Genomic DNA, 17,355 nt, shown 5'->3' on the forward strand with positions numbered 1-17,355 from the left:
TTGTAACCAATGTTTCCACTTATTCAGATACCTCTCCTCCGCATTTTCTGACTTATATATCGTAGCTTCAATATTTCTTACTTTTTCTAGTCTCTCTACCCATTCCTTCATTGTGGGGGGATCCTGGCTTTTCCATTTCCGTGGGATCAAGGCTTTGGCAGAATTCAACAAACAGGGGGTCAAGGTCTGTCCATATTCTTCCTCTCTAACTACTGTACCATGAAATAGGCACACCCAGGGATCACTTCTAATCCTTTCACCTGTTACATTAAAACTTGCTTCTATTATTTTCCCCCAGTATGCTTGTATTTTAGGACAGTCCCACCATAGGTGAGCAAAGGATCCCACCGCCGAGCATCCTCTCCAACACCTAGAGGAATTTTCCTTGCTGATCTTATTTCCTTGCTGTGGAGTTATATACCACCTAGACAGTAGTTTATAGGACATCTCCCTTGTTTGTGAGTCTATCGCTACCGAATACGTACGTCTCAGTATTTTATTTCTCTGATCATCACTACTTAGAAAGCCTATTTCCCTTTCCCATTTACCAAGGTATTCAGGATATTTATTTCCCTCTTCTTCTAACAAAATTTTGTATATTTTTGTTGTTCTTTTTACCAGACTATTCCGGTTCGCGAATAGTTTTTCGAAGGGCCTCAACTTCTCCTTACCCCTCAATGGATGAGGCAAGGACTGGGCAAAGTAGAATAATTGTGAATGTCTCCATTTGTCCAAGGGTTTATGTCCCCATTTCCCAATGATTTCTTCATATGTGCATAATCTATCCCCTACCATAACCTCGTGTAATCTAATACTATCTTTCCCAGCCCATCTACTAAAATATATATACTCCTCCTGCCCTGGTCTAAAAAAAATATTATCCAACAGCGGAATATATGGTGAATTGTGTAACCACCCATGTCTCTTATTTATGGTGTCCCAAATCCGCAGTGTATTTTTCGTGAGTGTGCTTGTATTTGCCGCTAACTCTCTAGTTTTTGCTGGTATCCATATTAATTCTCCTAAATTCTTTGTGCTTAAATTAATTTCTAATTCTGCCCAGTCCTTACCCCCTCCATTATATATCCAATCCGTAACACGTGATATCATAATAGCCTCGTAATACTTCTTAAAGTCGGGTAAGGCCAGCCCCCCTCTCTCTTTACTTCTAGTCAGGATGTGAGTTGCCACCCTCGCTACCTTTCCCCTCCATATAAATCTTCTGATCATAGTTTTAAGTTTATTTAAGTACGCTGGGGATAATATAATAGGAATCATTTGGCAAGTATATGTAAATATCGGTAAGATAAACATCTTTATAACATTTACTCTTCCCGTCCACGAGAGGGCTCTGTATTGGATCTTACTCAGTTGTTGCTTAATTTTATTAAGGAGAGGGATATAGTTGGCCTCAAACAGATCTCCCATTTTTGCTGTCAAATTAATTCCCAGATACCCTAATTCTTTTGGGCACCATCTAAACGGCAGCTTCCCCTGGAGCGCCTTTTGTTCGACTGTTGATAGATTTAAGTTTAATATCTCAGACTTTGACATATTCACTTTGAAGTTTGAGACCTCCCCGAATTTCGTAAGTTCTTTCATAGTTCCCGGGATAGAAATCCTCGGGTTGGTCATATAGAGTAAAAGATCGTCGGCAAAGCCTGCTATCTTATACTCCTTGTCCAATACTTTAATACTTTTTCTAATGGTTGCCAAGAGGGGCTCTAATACCATTACAAAATTAAGCGGGGAGAGGGGGCAGCCCTGTCGCGTCCCATTGAATAACTCTAGGGGGCGCGAAAGGGATCCATTAACTCTTATTCTGGCTTTAGGGCGGTCATATAGGGCCTCTATCCATCTTCTCATCTTTTCACCTATTCCAAAGTGCCTTATTACCTCAGACAGGAAGCCCCAGCTAACCCTGTCGAATGCTTTTTCAGCATCGATCGACACAAGTACCGTGGGGGCTCCCTGTCTGATTGCCTCCTGCATCAACACAATGGTTTTCAGGGTATTGTCTCTCCCTTCTCTCCCTTGAACAAAGCCCACCTGATCTTTCTGAACCCAATGCGGCACATAGGGCCTCAATCGCTCCGCAATAATTTTTGAAAACAGCTTAATGTCTGAGTTCAAGAGAGATATTGGCCTATAACTTTCAACTGCCATAGGATCTTTTGCCTCCTTCAGGATTAGTGCCATATGTGCCAGCATTGTTTCCTCCCTAAACTTACCTCTCCCCTCCCCCACCACATTAAAGTACTCACATAATTTTGGCGCGAGTTGTTTTTGGAATTTCTTATAATATAGAATCGGAAACCCATCCGGCCCCGGACATCCCCCCACTGCTGTATTTTTAATCGCTATTTCAACTTCCTCAATCTTAATTGGAGATTCTAGTGAGGCCATGTCCTCTTGCGTTAGTTTATGTAAATCTAACCCCCTCAGGTAGTCACCTATTTCCTCTCGGGTCGCGCCCCCCTTATTATTTCCAATATTATAGAGGGCACTGTAGTATGCATGAAACGTATCCATTATCTTATCCGGCATAATTTGTACTTCTCCCTTCTTGTCTCTTACTCTTGAGATAAAGGTTCTATTTTTTTTTTCCTTCACCCTCCTGGCCAACCATTTTCCTGATTTATTTCCCCAGAGATATCTCTCCTTTTCTAACATATGATAAGCAGCCTTCCTCTCTTGCTCCAAACACTCTTCTAACTCGCTCTTCATCCTTTTCAGCTCCTGACTCTCCGGGATACCCTCCCTCCTCCTACTCTGTTCCTCTCTCTGTATCTCCTCGTACAGTAGCCGCTTCTTTTTCTCCCTCTCTTTCTTCTTTCCCGCTCCAATCCCGATTAGTATACCTCTAATTACAACTTTATGAGACTCCCACAGTATTGGGGCAGAGACTCCCGGAGTATCATTCAACCTAAAAAATTGTTCCATTTCCTGTTCGATCTTATTAATTGATTCCTTATCCTGAAGCAATAGTTCATTAAGCCTCCAGCTTGTTCCCGACACACATACTCCCCTAATCTCTAACTGGATTATTACTGGCGCATGGTCTGAAATCGTTATTGATTTTATTTCAGCCTTCCTTAATGCTGATAGGAGCTGATACTCTAAAAAGATGTAATCAATTCTGGAGAAAGTGCCGTGTACCGGGGAGAAGCAGGTATAGTCCTTATCCCTTGGATGTAATGCCCTCCAAGCATCTTGTAATTGAAAGCTTGCCAAAGCCTTTACCAACTTTCTTTGTTTATCATTGGGTGGCCTGCTTCCTCCTTCCCTGCCCTTCTCCTTCTTCCCATCCATGTTCCAATTCAGGTCGCCTGCTAGGATCAGGTTCCCTTCCTTAAAATCTTCTATCTTTTTTAACAACTTCCTTAGGAACTTGTCAGCATTCTTATTCGGGGCATATACATTTACAATAGTACATTTCATGTTCTGTAACATCCCTTTTACACACAAATATCTCCCTTCTGGGTCCACTAAACGCTTTTCTAATTCAAATCTCGTTGCTTTACCAAAGCCAATCGCCACTCCTCTGGAGTAAGGAGAGGGGGAATCCGCATGTATCCACACCGGAAAATCCCCTGTGTTTATCCTAATTCCTGAAATATGTGTTATATGTGTTTCCTGGAGGCACACTATGTTTGCTCCCATATGTCTTAACTCATCATTAATCCTATATCTTTTCCTTTTTGTATTTAACCCCCTTACATTATAAGTAACAACGTTCAATAATTCCATATTTTGATGCGAATATTAATTTCCTCTTTCTCTAACGCGTCCAATGGACCCAGCTGGATCTACTCCTACAGCTCTAAGGAAGGATCGAGTGAGAGCCCCCAAAAAAAGAAAAAAAAAAAAAAAAAGGAAGAAAAAAAAGAAAAAGAAAGAGAGATCCCCCCCCTCATCCTCCCCCCTCCCCCCCTGTCTTATAACGGAACATCTCAAAAGATTGGATAAGACAACCCTTTTCCCGTTATTCCTATGGTACTGGACGATCTTCCAACTTGATCGACCCACCTCCATAGTATCCCTAGGGCTAATTCCGGCCCACAACCATAGGAGACCCCGCCTCCCTCACCTCCCTCCCCCCCAGTCCCCCCGTCCCCCACTAAGTCCGCTCACCGCTAATTGTCCCCCTTCCTCTCTGCTTAGTCCAGGGTTCCTGTGTCCTTCCATTTTTGACGATTTTCCCTATCACCCCTACCTCCTCTTCCTTTTCCCATTCTAACTGCGGAGGGGTGTTTATACCTAACCGCTCACAGAAATCCTGTACGTCCTCCGGAAAACGGAGGACCGCAGATCTTCCCTCTTTCTTCCCAATTAAGCATGATGGGAATCCCCATTGATACGGGATATTTGCTGCCATCATCATCTCTGTAAGCGGTTTAAGTCGTCTTCTTCTCCTTAAGGTCTCTACTGCTAAATCTGAGTAAATCTGGAGTTCTGCACCCCCATAGGACAGCCCTGGATTGGTTCTAATCTTTCCCATCACCCGAGTTTTTTCCTCCACATAATGGAACCTCACCATTACATCTCGCGGGTATTCTGACCCCCTTCCTGAAGATCGTGTTATCCTATGGATTCTATCTATTCTTAGAGGTTCTGAGATTTCCCTATCTAACAGTGGGTTGAAGATTTGTTGAGCTACTTCCTTAAGTGTCAAGCTATTATGGGACTCGGGGAGCCCTTTAATCCGTAAGTTCTTTCTCCTACTGCGATTTTCCTGATCTTCTAACTTATGCAGTAATGTCCTATTTCCCTTCCTTAATGCTGTAACCTGCTCTAGTATTTCCTCTATTTTCTGCTCGTGGGTCTCAACTCTATTTTCTATTTCCTCTACTCTCCCCAATACTTGCCCAATATCTACCCTTATTGTGGCGATTTCTACCTTGAGGGAGGTTTCCATTTTTGCGAACATCTCCCCGAGCATCTCTTTCAAATGTGAGGTTTGTTCTACAGGTGACGCTCTTCCATAGCCTCCCGGGAGTATCCCTCCTTCCTCCGTGTCTCGCCTCCCTTCCTCCTGCACTTCCTCCTGTCTTCCCGCCGCCCCCTGTGCCACCCCTCCATTTTTCTGGGTCTCCAAAGATTTAGCGGGGATGTTCTTCTCTGTTCTGCTTTCCCCCCCTCTCTGCTTACTAGCTCCCACCCGCACCGGTTTCTCCACTCTAGGGCTCCCAATCTCCTCTTCTCTTATGGTAGAATTTGCCGCCATATATTTCTGGATCCCTACCGGGCTTGTGACTGGGGTAATTGATTTCGTCTTACTTGATTTCCCCTTCATAATAATGAAAAAAAAAATAAAATAATAAATAAATAAATAGAGAAAAAAAAAATAGAAAAAAAAGAGAGAAACCACGGGGGGATTCCCCAGTAGCCACCAAATCTACGTCTGTCTCCACATTAATTCATACTAATTCCAACAACACTATACACCCCAGAGCAATATCGAGAAAAAGTCCGGGTGAAGACCATAAGTGAGTTTTTATCGACCCCCTATAAAAATATAAAAAAAAAAAAAAAAAAAAAAACAAGCAGAAAAAAGAGGAAAAAAGGAGGGTCTGCTTAATCCGTGGAAGGTTTTTACGTTCGGGGTACCCCGTCGTAATTTCCAATGTTGCCAAGACACCAATTAAGCAAGTTCACAGTCAGTATTGTTCTCCTCTCGGTCTCTATTTCTTCATCTCAGGGCCGGCATAAAGCAATGGACACTTTAGGTACTTTGGTTACTCCTTCCCGCTCAGTCTATAGGACGGTTCCCTTTTCCCCTTCCTTTTCCTCTGCCTTTTTACGCTGTTTACTAAGGGGGAGCTCACTGACCATAGAATCTTCAACAGAACCAGAGCTTCAACAATACAAATAACTCCTTAGCAGTTAGATAAGATCTTCAGCATAATTTCCACATCAGGTACAGGTACTTCTCTTCCAGAGTTCCCTGTGGGGGGTCACAACCAAGTCCTTACATTTCTTGTGACACTCTCCAAACCACTGACATCCTCCCCCTGCCGCTGCTACAGCACTCCACTCACGAATAGCAACATGCAAAACTACTATATAGCTGTGTTGAGCCCTCACAGGCTAATAGGCTTACCACCTCCCTGGTTTAGTCCAGAATTTCCTGTCTCAGCCTTCCACCGGCAGTTTTGCTCTCTCAGCAGGTCCGGTCTCTTCACCTCTATGCTGCTTGGGGAGTGCTGGCAGGGACGAGGACGAGATTCCTCCGGAATGCAGGTTACTCAGCGAGCGTGAGCCGAATGTCTAGCGAGCGGGAACCAGCGGTGCTGTACCTCATGTCCCCGGCATCTTTGTCACCTTGTCCAGTCCGCTCAGCTCCTCCGACGTACTGCACCTCGCGTCCGGGTTTGCGGCCAGTCTGCTAGTCTCGTGCTTGTAATCAGCACGCTGCGGTCCATGTAGCGGAGTAGCGGGGAGGCGAGGGAGAGCGGGGAGGACGCGGAGGATCGAGCTCCGAGGCCGCGCCCCCTACGTCATGACGCTGTCACGCCCTCCCGTGCTAACCAGCTTGGCCTGCAGTTCCTTGAACGTTGTTGTGGGGTCTTTTGTGACCTCTTGGATGAGTCGTCGCTGCGCTCTTGGGGTAATTTTGGGCGGCCGGCCACTCCTGGGAAGGTTCACCACTGTTCCATGTCTTCGCCATTTGTGGATAATGGCTCTCACTGTGGTTCGCTGGATTCCCAAAGCTTTGGAAATGGCTTTATAACCCTTTCCAGACTGATAGATCTCAATTACTTTCTTTCTCAATTGTTCCTGAATTTCTTTGGGTCTCGGCATGATGTGTAGCTTTTAAGGATCTTCTGGTGGACCTTACTGTGTCAAGCAGCTCCTATTTAAGTGATGCCTTGATTGTGAACAGGTGTGGCAATAATCAGGCCTGGGTGTGGCTAGAGAAATTGAACTCAGGTGTGGACAACCACAGTTATAGTATGTTTTAACAAGGGGGGCAATCACTTTTTCACACAGGGCCATGATGGTTTGGATTTTTTTCACCTTTAATAATAAACACCTTCATTTACAAATTGCATTTTGTGTTTACTTGTGTTGTCCTTGACTATTGTTTAAATTGGTTTGATGTTCCGAAACACTTAAGTGTGACAAACATGCAAAGAAACAAGAAATGAGGAAGGGGGCAAACACTTTTTCACACCACTGTGTATATATATATATATATATATATATATATATATATATATATATATATATATATATATATATATATATATATATATAAAAATAAAACACGATCCCTCTCTTCCTCCCTGACAGAACAGAGTGCGCTTTGTTTACATCGGCACACCGCTGCTCTGTGTCTCTACTGAACGATCGATGGGTCACGGTGGCCACCGCCGCACCCGCTGATTGGCTGCCGCTGGGTCCTATCAATATTTTTTAGGTTACATGCACTTTAAAGGGGACCTTCACTCTCCCGAGTGACTTTAGGTCCCTGAATGGCACCCCACCCACGCAACAGAAAATGCGTTCTGTTGCATTGGGAATAAAATAACAGGAAATGCAAGTTTTTCTGGTTTACTATTTATTCCACCCCCAATTATAAATACGTAAATAAAAACCATACATTTTCAGATTTGTTACCAAATAAAGCCCTATGTGTCCCAAAAAAAAAACCAATGTATAATATGTTAGGGCACACGAAAGATGCAGTATGGATTTTTTGCGTGCTTTCAGAAACTGTGCAAAAACTGCAATACCTCAAAAGATGTCTTTTGGAAAGCACAGCTAACCTACACAAAAAGAGCGTGGCTCCTACCCCACCTGTGCATATCAATTTACTGGCATTGTTTTAAGCTTTTGTTAAAGCGTTTAAGAAGCGTATTACAAGCGTTTTACAGCTTCAGGTATTTTTGTTTCACCAATAGAAAGTACTAGGGGGAGGAGAGGAAAAGGAAATTAGGTGTGGAGAGTTGTTTGAGCAGAGAACAAGCGACAAAATGCTCAAGTCAGGTGTTTCAATTGAGGTCTATGGGGCCAAAAATGTTTAATCTGCCAAAAAGAAGCTACTATGTACTTTTTTTTTGAGAGACAGGAGTTTCAGGCAACAGAATGTGAACGGGGCCTTAGCAAGAGCACAGTAGGGCAGTGTAAAGCCAACCTAAATATACAATGTGCACAAATGCTCTGAGAGTGTTACTAAAAGTCAATTTTTTTTAATTAAAACAAACTTGTTATATTTACCTGCTTTGTGCAGTGCTATCCTCTTCTGTCCGGTGGTGATCTTGCCTCCCCCTCTTCTTTTTGGGACTACCATAGCCAGCCGCTGGCTATGGGAAGAGTGTAGTCTGCATTTCCGATGTGTGCGTCTATGGAGCCGCGCTCCATAGACTTAAACAGGACTTAGGCCCGCCCCCCACTTCCTCTTCACTGCATCTGACTGACAGCAAGCAGCAAGAGCCAATGGCTCCTGCTGCCGCTCGAATGCTGTGTAAAAAGGAAAAGAGGGGAGAATAGATGCAGCCTTGCACAGCACTGATCTCTTCTCCCATCTCGAATGCCGCGTACACACGAGCGGAATTTTGGTCGGAAAAAGCTCTGATGGTTTTCCCGATGGAATTTTGCTCAAGCTGTCTTGCATACACACGGTCACACCAAATTCCGACCATCAAGAACACGGTGACGTACAACGGGGCTAGAAAAAAGAAGTTTAATAGCCAGTAACCAATAGCTTCCGTCTCCAAGTTGAATCTGAGCATGCATGAGTTTTTGTGCGTCGGAATTGCATACACACAAACGTATTTTTAGATAGGAACTTTTTCTGGCCGAAAAATTCTGAACATGCTCTCAATCTTTTGCTGGCTGATATTCGGACAGCAAAAGTCTGATGGAGCATACACACTGTGGCATTTTCCGACTAAAACCTCTCATCTTTCTTTCGCTGGCCGAATTTCCGATTGTGTGTACTCGACATTACTCTTCACACAGAGGAAGGGGGGCACAGAGAAACTGAAAAGTTTTTTACTTTAATTAAAATAATGCATAAAAGGTAAAAAAAAGTTTTTAGGTTTCATAACACTTTAAATAACTTTAGGCCCGATTCACACCTATGCAGGTTGCATATTCCGGGTGCATTTTGCATTTATTAATACACATTTTTGATTCATTGAAGTCTATGGAACAAAAAAAATAAATAAATAAATAAATAAAACAGAAAAAAATCCTGGCCTTTTCCATAAAATGCATAGATGTGAACTACAGCTATAGGAAACCATGTTAAAGGATATCTAAAAAGGTTAATTGAAAAAGCAAAAAAACAAACATGTTAACTTCCCTCCTCTGTGCAGTTGGTTTTGCACAGAGTGGCTCCGCTCGTCTTCTGGGGTCCCTCAGCAGCGCTCCTGGATCCTCTTCAAGTGCCCTTTTGGAGAGCTGCTCTCCCTCTGGGCACTTGTGCAGGCGTGCTGTCTATTGACAGACAGCAGGACTCGGCCCCGCCCCCCGGCTCCTGCTTCATTGGATTTGATTGACAGCAGTGGGAGCCAATGGCTATCAATCTATCCAATCAGGACCAGAGACACCGGCTGGAGCTGGTGTGCTCCTTCTCGTCGCTGGAAAGACCAGGTTCAGGTAAGTAAAAGGGGGGATCTGGGGGGCTGCTACACTACAGAAGGTTTTTCATCTTAATGCATAGAATGCATTAAGGTGAAAAACCCTGAGGGTTTACAACGCTGAGCAAGCAGATGTTCACGGATCCGTCCTGTGTGAAAGAGGCCTAAAGCATGTTTGTTATAATCACTGTGGAACCTAAGGGGTTAGTTCTCTACATTGTGTAAAAACGCTGTTTGATCCCATCTTCTCTGATCCTCCCCTTCTTGCATGGTCTCCAAAAGATGTCCGGATAAGACCGTTACTGGAGTCCAGCTGCACATGCTCAGTTTGGTGTGTATTGTGTGTATAGTTTTTTTTTTCCTTGGGAGTGCATGTGATCAGCACAGGGCCAATCAGCACTGTCAAGACAGAGGGTCAGGTATGAAATCTCCTCCTACATGCTTTAACCAGACACTGAAAGAAGTCATACAACTGCTACATATGGCTGATAAGAGAAGGTATTTAGCAGTTTATATTTACTAAAATAATTGCATTTCCATGTTCTGTGTACTGTGGGAGACCAGATATAGTGAATGCAGGGCCCTGGGTTTAGTAACACTTTAAAAGAGACAATATGGCCCAGTTGCCTTTTATCTGGGGTAAGTTGCATAAAGAGAAAGTCCAATATTCATGGAGAAGATTTAATGTGCGTTTGATGGTGATTAGATTTCATGGTATCTCATATGATGGGGACTGTTCATCTGCTGATTTACAGCAAGGTAGATAAGGAGGAGGACGCAATAGTCTCTGAGTCAGGTAGCTAGCTAGTTTTAGTATTTGCTATAAAATATGCAGTTTAAGGCCTCATGCTGATTTTAGGGCCAATTCACACCAGATGCAGTTCCGTTTTTTCTGCACCAATACAGTCAGTTTACGGTCAGTTTCTGCACCAGAAACTGACGGGAAACTGACTGCATGGTGTGAACTGGAGCCATTGGAATACATGGAAAACAAGGTGCATGCATTTTTAGTGCAGGAAAAAACACACGGAACCGAACGGAACTGCGTCTGGGGTGAACTGACCCTTAGCCCTTGTACACACAGTCGGACATTACGACGGAAAACGTCCGATCGGACAGTGTTGTCGGATAATCCGACCATGTGTGGGCTCCATCGGACTGTTTCCGTCGGAATATCCGACGGACAAAGTTTTACAGCTGGGCTATAAAACTTTCCGACAACATGATCCGATCGGACTTTGTCCGATTGTGTGTAGAGAATTCCGATCGGACAAAGTGCCACGCATGCTCAGATCAAATTCCTAGACCAAAGCTATTGGCTACTAGCCTGAACATAGTCCCGTCCTAACGAAATAACGTCATGTACCATCAGATTGTCCGACAACTTTGTCCGAGCGTGTGTATGCAACACAAGTTTCAGACAAAATCCGACGGATTTGTGTGCAAGGGCTTACAGATGTTTGGTGGTGGGTTTTTTTCACCTGCAAAAGCACCTCTATGTAAGCCTGTGTGTCTATGCACACTGACGTTTACAGGGGTATTAGAAGAGGAACATTTACAGGCAGGAAAAAAAAACAAAAAACAAACAAACAAACACTGCATTCAGGAGAGGAGCAGAAATACCACAGAATGTTCCTAAATACTAGATGCATCTAGCTCATGAGCATGACTGTATTCCGACAGCAAGAATAAATTCATATTCTGGCCAATAGAATGCATTAAGCCTCAAATGCTGTATGCGCCAATTTGCAATAAACGGTTTTTACTGCGTTTTTTAAAGCATCTTTTTTTCTGACAGGATTTCTGGTATTCAGAGGGGCTAAAGAGACGCCCCATGTGCATGAGGCCTTAGACCAGGGGTCTTCAAACTACGGCCCTCCAGTTGTTCCAGAACTACAATTTCTATCATGCCTAGTCATCTCTGTGAATGTCAGAGTTTTACAATGCCTCATGGGATGTGTAGTTCCGCAACAGCTGGAGGGCCGTAGTTTGAGGATCCCTACCTTAGACAGTAATGAGCCACATTTTGTGTGCATATGAGAAGTATGCCATTTTATCTACTTTATGTCCACAATGACTTTTTGCATTTTTCAAGCACAAAATCTGTATTTTTGGTGAGAAAATCCCAAATATTTGTTTTCTGAAAGCAGAAGCCCTGTAGAATAAAAGGGAGACAGTTGTATTTGCACAAAAGCTCATCAAATATCTATACATTTTTTTTTTTTTTTTTAAGGGAAAAAATACACTTGCATGCATTTTAGTGCACACAAACATATCATCAATCTTTTTGGTAAAATAAAAAAAGATGGGGCTGCATTTTTTTTTCCATGTGTCAACATTCTCTCTCCCCCCCCCCCCCCCATTTAGTGTTATCGCCATTGAGATCATGGGCAGGTGACAAATCTGATGGCCCTAAAAGGCTTGGTTCACATTGGTGCGACGCGGAAACCCTGAAAATCCACTGTGGGTTCTCGCATAGCACCTGACTCGCAGACAGTTCACACTGTCCTATCCAAACCGCTGGGAGTGGAGTGGGAGTTAATGACACCACCAGATCGGTTTGCATATGCGAACTGAATTCGGACAGGAATCAGATCGCATGATACAATTCCGGTGCGAATCAAAAAAAAAAAAAAAAAAAAAAAGGGTCCTGCATGAGCTTGGTCTGAATGCGATGCAAATTCGGCTATACAATCTGTATGGCTGAATTCGCATTGCACAGACATCGGATGCGATTTGCACAGCAGTGTGGTGCGAATCACATGCAATGTCTGACATTGCAGCAGTGGGAACCAACCCTTAAGCCTATTAGACCCCCGATATCTCCCCTGTAACCAGAGAACTTTAAGTTGTTTACCCTTTTCGGCAAGGACTATGACAGCTGTGGAACTGGAAATGCTCAGAGCTGAGAACTTCCATATTCATTGATCACAGAGCAGATGGAAGGCAATGGATGTTTCCTCATCTTTTTCCACTCTCCATCCTGAAATCATTTACTGTGGCCCTGAGCTACCTGAGGGAATACGAGAGCCTGGGCACCTTCAGGTTGCATTCACACCTGAGCGTTGCATTTTTAAACGTTTTTTTCAGGCGTGTTTTGGGGTGTTTGTATGAGCATTTTTTAGCTTTGGCAGTTTTTTTTTTTTTTTTTTTTTTATTTATTAGCCAATTGAGAAAAATATTATGCATTTCATCATTTGTAGCTGTGCTTTTCAACTTTTGCCTCCCCTTTTTTTTAATTTTTTTATTATTTTACTATTTTTTTGTAAGGTGTTAAGGGGTATTTTTTATTTTATTAGGTTAAGGATTAGGGGTTAATAGTGTTAGGTTTACAGATTAAGATTAGGGTTATTATATTTTGTTTTATTAATTATTTGTGATTATGTATTTCTATTTAATATTAATTTATTTTTATTAAAATGATTGCATTTGAGCAGAAAAATGCTTTAAACATGCTTTAAATCAAGCATTTCCATGGATCAAAAAATGCATCAATCTGCCCGATTTGAGCTACAAAAGCTCCAGAACGGTTTTGAGCTTTAGGTAACTTGTGAACCATCTCTATAGAGAATTGTTTTCTTTCCTCCTCCAATGTAATGGAGCCTTGAACTTCAAGTTACAAAACGCTGGGAGGTGTGAATGGGGCCTTAAAGCGGGGTTCCACCCTAAAGTGGAACTTCCGCTCATCGGATCCCTCCCCCCTCCAGTGTCACAGTTGACACCTTTCAAGGGGGAGGGGGGTGCAGATACCTGTCCAAGACAGATATTTGCACCCACTTCCGGGCATAGACTCCCACGGGAGTCTATGCTGTTTCCTGTCCCCCCGCGCTGTCTGCTGGGACACACACAGGTCCCAGAGACAGCGCGGACCATTCCTATTGCGCTGCCCGACTCGCGCATGCGCAGTAGGGAACCGGGAAGTGAAGCCGCAATGCTTCACTATCTGATTCCCTCACCTAGAATGGCGAGAGCCAAGCAATCGATCGGTCTCGGCTGCCGACATCGCAGGACCCTGGGACAGGCGAGTGTCCATTTATTAAAAGTCAGTAGCTGTAGTATTTATAGCTGCTGGCTTTTAATATTTTTTTGTAAGTGGAATCCCTCTTTAAGCCCAATACACAAGATCAGAATATCGTACAAAAAAAGAAAAAAAAAATACAGATTTCGCAGCGATTGTACGATATTTTGATCATTAGTACACAGCTTTTGTCCACAACAAGGGACATACACGAAAAATATTTTCTCGTATGATACCAGAGATTGTACAATTTTCGTTTACTCAGTATAGTTTTCGTCTGAAAATACAATACAAATACAACTTCTATATTTTTATTTTCGTAAAAGAATTTTGGTACTTTAGTTACCTATTCGTTTTTGATATGAGACTAGTATCCAAAAAAATAAACTGATGATAATTCGTCCGATAATCTCATTGTGTGTACTAGTGCAATAAAAGCAATTGGGTGGTTCTGCAGCTGCCCAGATCATTTTTACTGAAAAGACAGTCACTGGATAAAAAAAAATAAAAATAAAATAGATGACACCAAGCTCCCGACCACTACTGCAGTGTGGGCATGTTTTAACCATCTAAAGTCCAGACCGCTTATGTAAACGTTCTACTGACAGCAAGAGGATAATTAAGGATTCAGCCTACATTTACGCATATTTTACATAAAGTATGTTAATATACGAATACACAGCCAATTTGCTGACCTTATGCATTGCCGTGAACTACCAAGTTGTGATTGTGAAGTTTTCTAACTAAACGCATGCCCATCTGCACAGGTTTGAAATTGCTCTGGGTTTATTTTTAGCATGCAGCCCGCGATGGTGATTCATATTTCCTCCCTGGAGATCATTTCAGCAATAGAACGGGCTAACAGCAGACACTCTCTGGGACCACTGTACACACTTGTACCCCCTTATGTTTTTAAAAGATAAACTAGCTCTGCTCAGCAGTTTGAGTTTACACTACTTTTGGAATCTGCTGGGCATTTGTTTTGACATAAAAACAGGAAGAGGAAATAGATGAAAAAAAAAAAAAAAAAGAAGAAGAGAAACCCATCATTATCAGTGAATTGCATGTGTGATAAAAACAAAATTTACAGACTATACAATAAATCAATTTTTATTATCAGGATGACCATGCTATAAAAGTTTATATATATCCCCCCATATTTTTTTCTTTTTATAAAATAGGGAAAGGTTAGAAAAACGGTCAGGTTGTGCTCACAAACCTGTGGTCCTCCAGCTGTTGCAATGAGGCATTGCAAGGCTGAAAGTTACAAGCATGACTCCCAGAGGCATGATGGGACTTTGAGTTCTGCAACAGCTGGAGGGGCCACAAGTTGAGCACCCATGTTTTACTGCTATCCGGGGCTCTGTTAGGCAACAGCATCACCCTCTGATAAGCAATCCAGGGTGGACAGCTTTTCAGAGAGCATTTGACAGGTGATGAGAAGGCATTAAGTTTCCTCCTCAGGCCTGGTTCACGTGTATGGCGTTTAGTGCATTTCCAGTTTTGCAGAAACACACAACAGTCCATTTAACATGGTTTCCTATGGATGTAGTTCACGTCTGTGCATTTTATGGACCCGGCCAGGGACTTTTTTCTTGCTTTTGGTTCCATAGACTTCAATGGATCAAAAATATGTATTAAAAAAATGCAAAATGTGCCTGTAATATGCAACCTGCTTAGGTGTGAACCATGCCTCACTGTCTGCTTTAACCCCTAAAAGCCCACACTACAACAGTGAGCATCGAATGCACTTGCATGGTGGTTATAGTGCAGCCCCATTCCCTTGGGTCACGTTTTGCAGGTGTTCGTACTCTCCAACCAACATGACAGGGAGTTTAAATGGCATTTATACACCCCCATTTATTTCCTTTGCAGTTTAAGGGGGACTGGTTAGAAGGCAGTAAAAAACATACCTCAACTGCCCGTTTCTAACCACCCCACAACTGCAAGTGTAAATGAGGCCACAGAGACATATCCCCTCACTTTTTGCTCTGGGGACAATGTTTTGCCAGGCAGGAAGTGAGGGAAAATTTGCAAGAGGCAAACAAAGCTGACAGAGGTTATACGATTCTTTTATTTTTACTTTATGTGTGTTGTTGTTGGAAGAGATTTCCCCTCACTTCCTGTCCTAGGGGACAACCTTTTAACCAGACAGGAATTGAAGGAATCTTTCCAATGCAGCCTGGCTGCAGTAAAACCTGACCAAAATTCTAACCCCCCTCACCTTATCTACATCATGCCCTGGAAGTCACACATCACATTGATTACTTTTCTTTGTGAGAACTTTATTTAAATGTCACAAGTTCTACTCGCACAGTGATCTGGCAGTTTGTCAACCCTCTGCACTTGGGGGGGGGGGGGGGGGGGGGGAAACACTGTACTGCATGTAGCTCTATTTTCCAGTGCACACCACTACAATGCAGTGTGACGTATACACTGTCCTGAATGCAGTTTGCAGAGGGATAGAGAGATAAAATATTAAAATATTATATATATATTTATATTAAGTAGGCTGAAGAGTGCCTTTTAAGTTATCAGTATTCATTAATTTATTTTCTTATTGACGTTATTAAGCCGTTGTGTGTTAAAGCGGTTGTATAGTGTTTTTTTAACGTTTACCTACAGATAAGCCTATAATAAGGCTTACCTGTAGGTAAAAAAAAAAAAGCGCAGGGTATTTTCGGCTGAAAGCCCGGCAGACGCTGGACTTTGCCGGAAAGAAATCTCCCGTGCGTATGCGCGGGAGTGACGATATTGCGGCTCCTTCCACTCACAGCGCCAGAGTCACGATACTCAGAAGACACGGTGAGGGAACATGTCCGCTCCCTCGGCGTGGATCATCGGAGATATCGGGGGCCTCGTTCTAAGGTAAGTATTTCATAATGAGCTAGTATGCGGTGCATATTAGCTCATTATGTATTTTTCCTTGCAGGTCAGGAAAAAAAAAAAAGTTACAGCAGGTTTACTACCATTTTAATATACTTTGTCACATTACATGGCATGCAGTATGCATAGTATAGAGCGCTCTGACCTATCAGAAAATGGCAGCGAGCATATATTAAAACAACTAGATTGTCCGCAATCTTCAACAAAATGGCTGCGATGACACTATAAAATGATTGACATCTCAGCCGTCCAATAGAACTCCTCCTGAGAAAATAAGCAATTTGCCTGTATCAACACGCGTTGGGGAGGGGACAGGATGGTGTGTGAGACAGTGGCAGTGTTCTCAGTGCAGGAGAGGATACACCAATACAGTGCTTTAACGATTGTTTGGCTTGTATAGAGTGGTGCGCTCTAGCACCTATAAAACGTGAGTACCCTATTATAGGGAAGATTGTAATTTCTAATACATTTTAAAATGGCATCACACCATCAAGTTTCCTCTGTTTTCTATATGAATATTTGTGCAAGTAACCATCCTAGGATCTGAATGCTGATTTGATCGAGCTTAAGTGCAAGGTCACACACTCTAAGGCAGCCTTTCTCAACCTTTTCAACACAGAGGAACCCTTGAAATAGTTCTCCGGTTTCAGGGAACCCCTGCTAAAAATTAGAAATCTACAACTCATGATACATTAGTGTGATGGTCAGTGGGAAGAATGGTCCTTACACTTGTGGCCATTGGGAAGAATTACCTCCTTACAGATAGTTAAAAAGATCAATGGTGTCCGTGGGAACTTGACTGAGAGGCAGAAATTGCCAAATGCTGAAGGAACCTCTAGCAACCTCTGGAGGAACCCTGGT

At 42.8% G+C, this 17,355-nt stretch overlaps 2 protein-coding genes across 6 annotated transcripts in view; both read right to left on the reverse strand.

Moving 5' to 3' along the window:
* LOC143973969 (beta-1,3-galactosyl-O-glycosyl-glycoprotein beta-1,6-N-acetylglucosaminyltransferase-like) overlaps positions 1-17,355 on the reverse strand; it is an 82,046-nt gene that overhangs the window by 51,063 nt on the left and 13,628 nt on the right.
* The window catches only part of LOC143973968 (beta-1,3-galactosyl-O-glycosyl-glycoprotein beta-1,6-N-acetylglucosaminyltransferase-like), a 71,035-nt gene that overhangs the window by 40,040 nt on the left and 13,640 nt on the right, over positions 1-17,355 (reverse strand). The window lies entirely within an intron of this gene.

The sequence above is a fragment of the Lithobates pipiens genome, unplaced genomic scaffold (assembly GCF_037356315.1).
Source record: "Lithobates pipiens isolate NorthernLeopardFrog02 unplaced genomic scaffold, aLitPip1_a1.2 Scaffold_13, whole genome shotgun sequence".
NCBI lineage: Eukaryota > Metazoa > Chordata > Amphibia > Anura > Ranidae > Lithobates > Lithobates pipiens.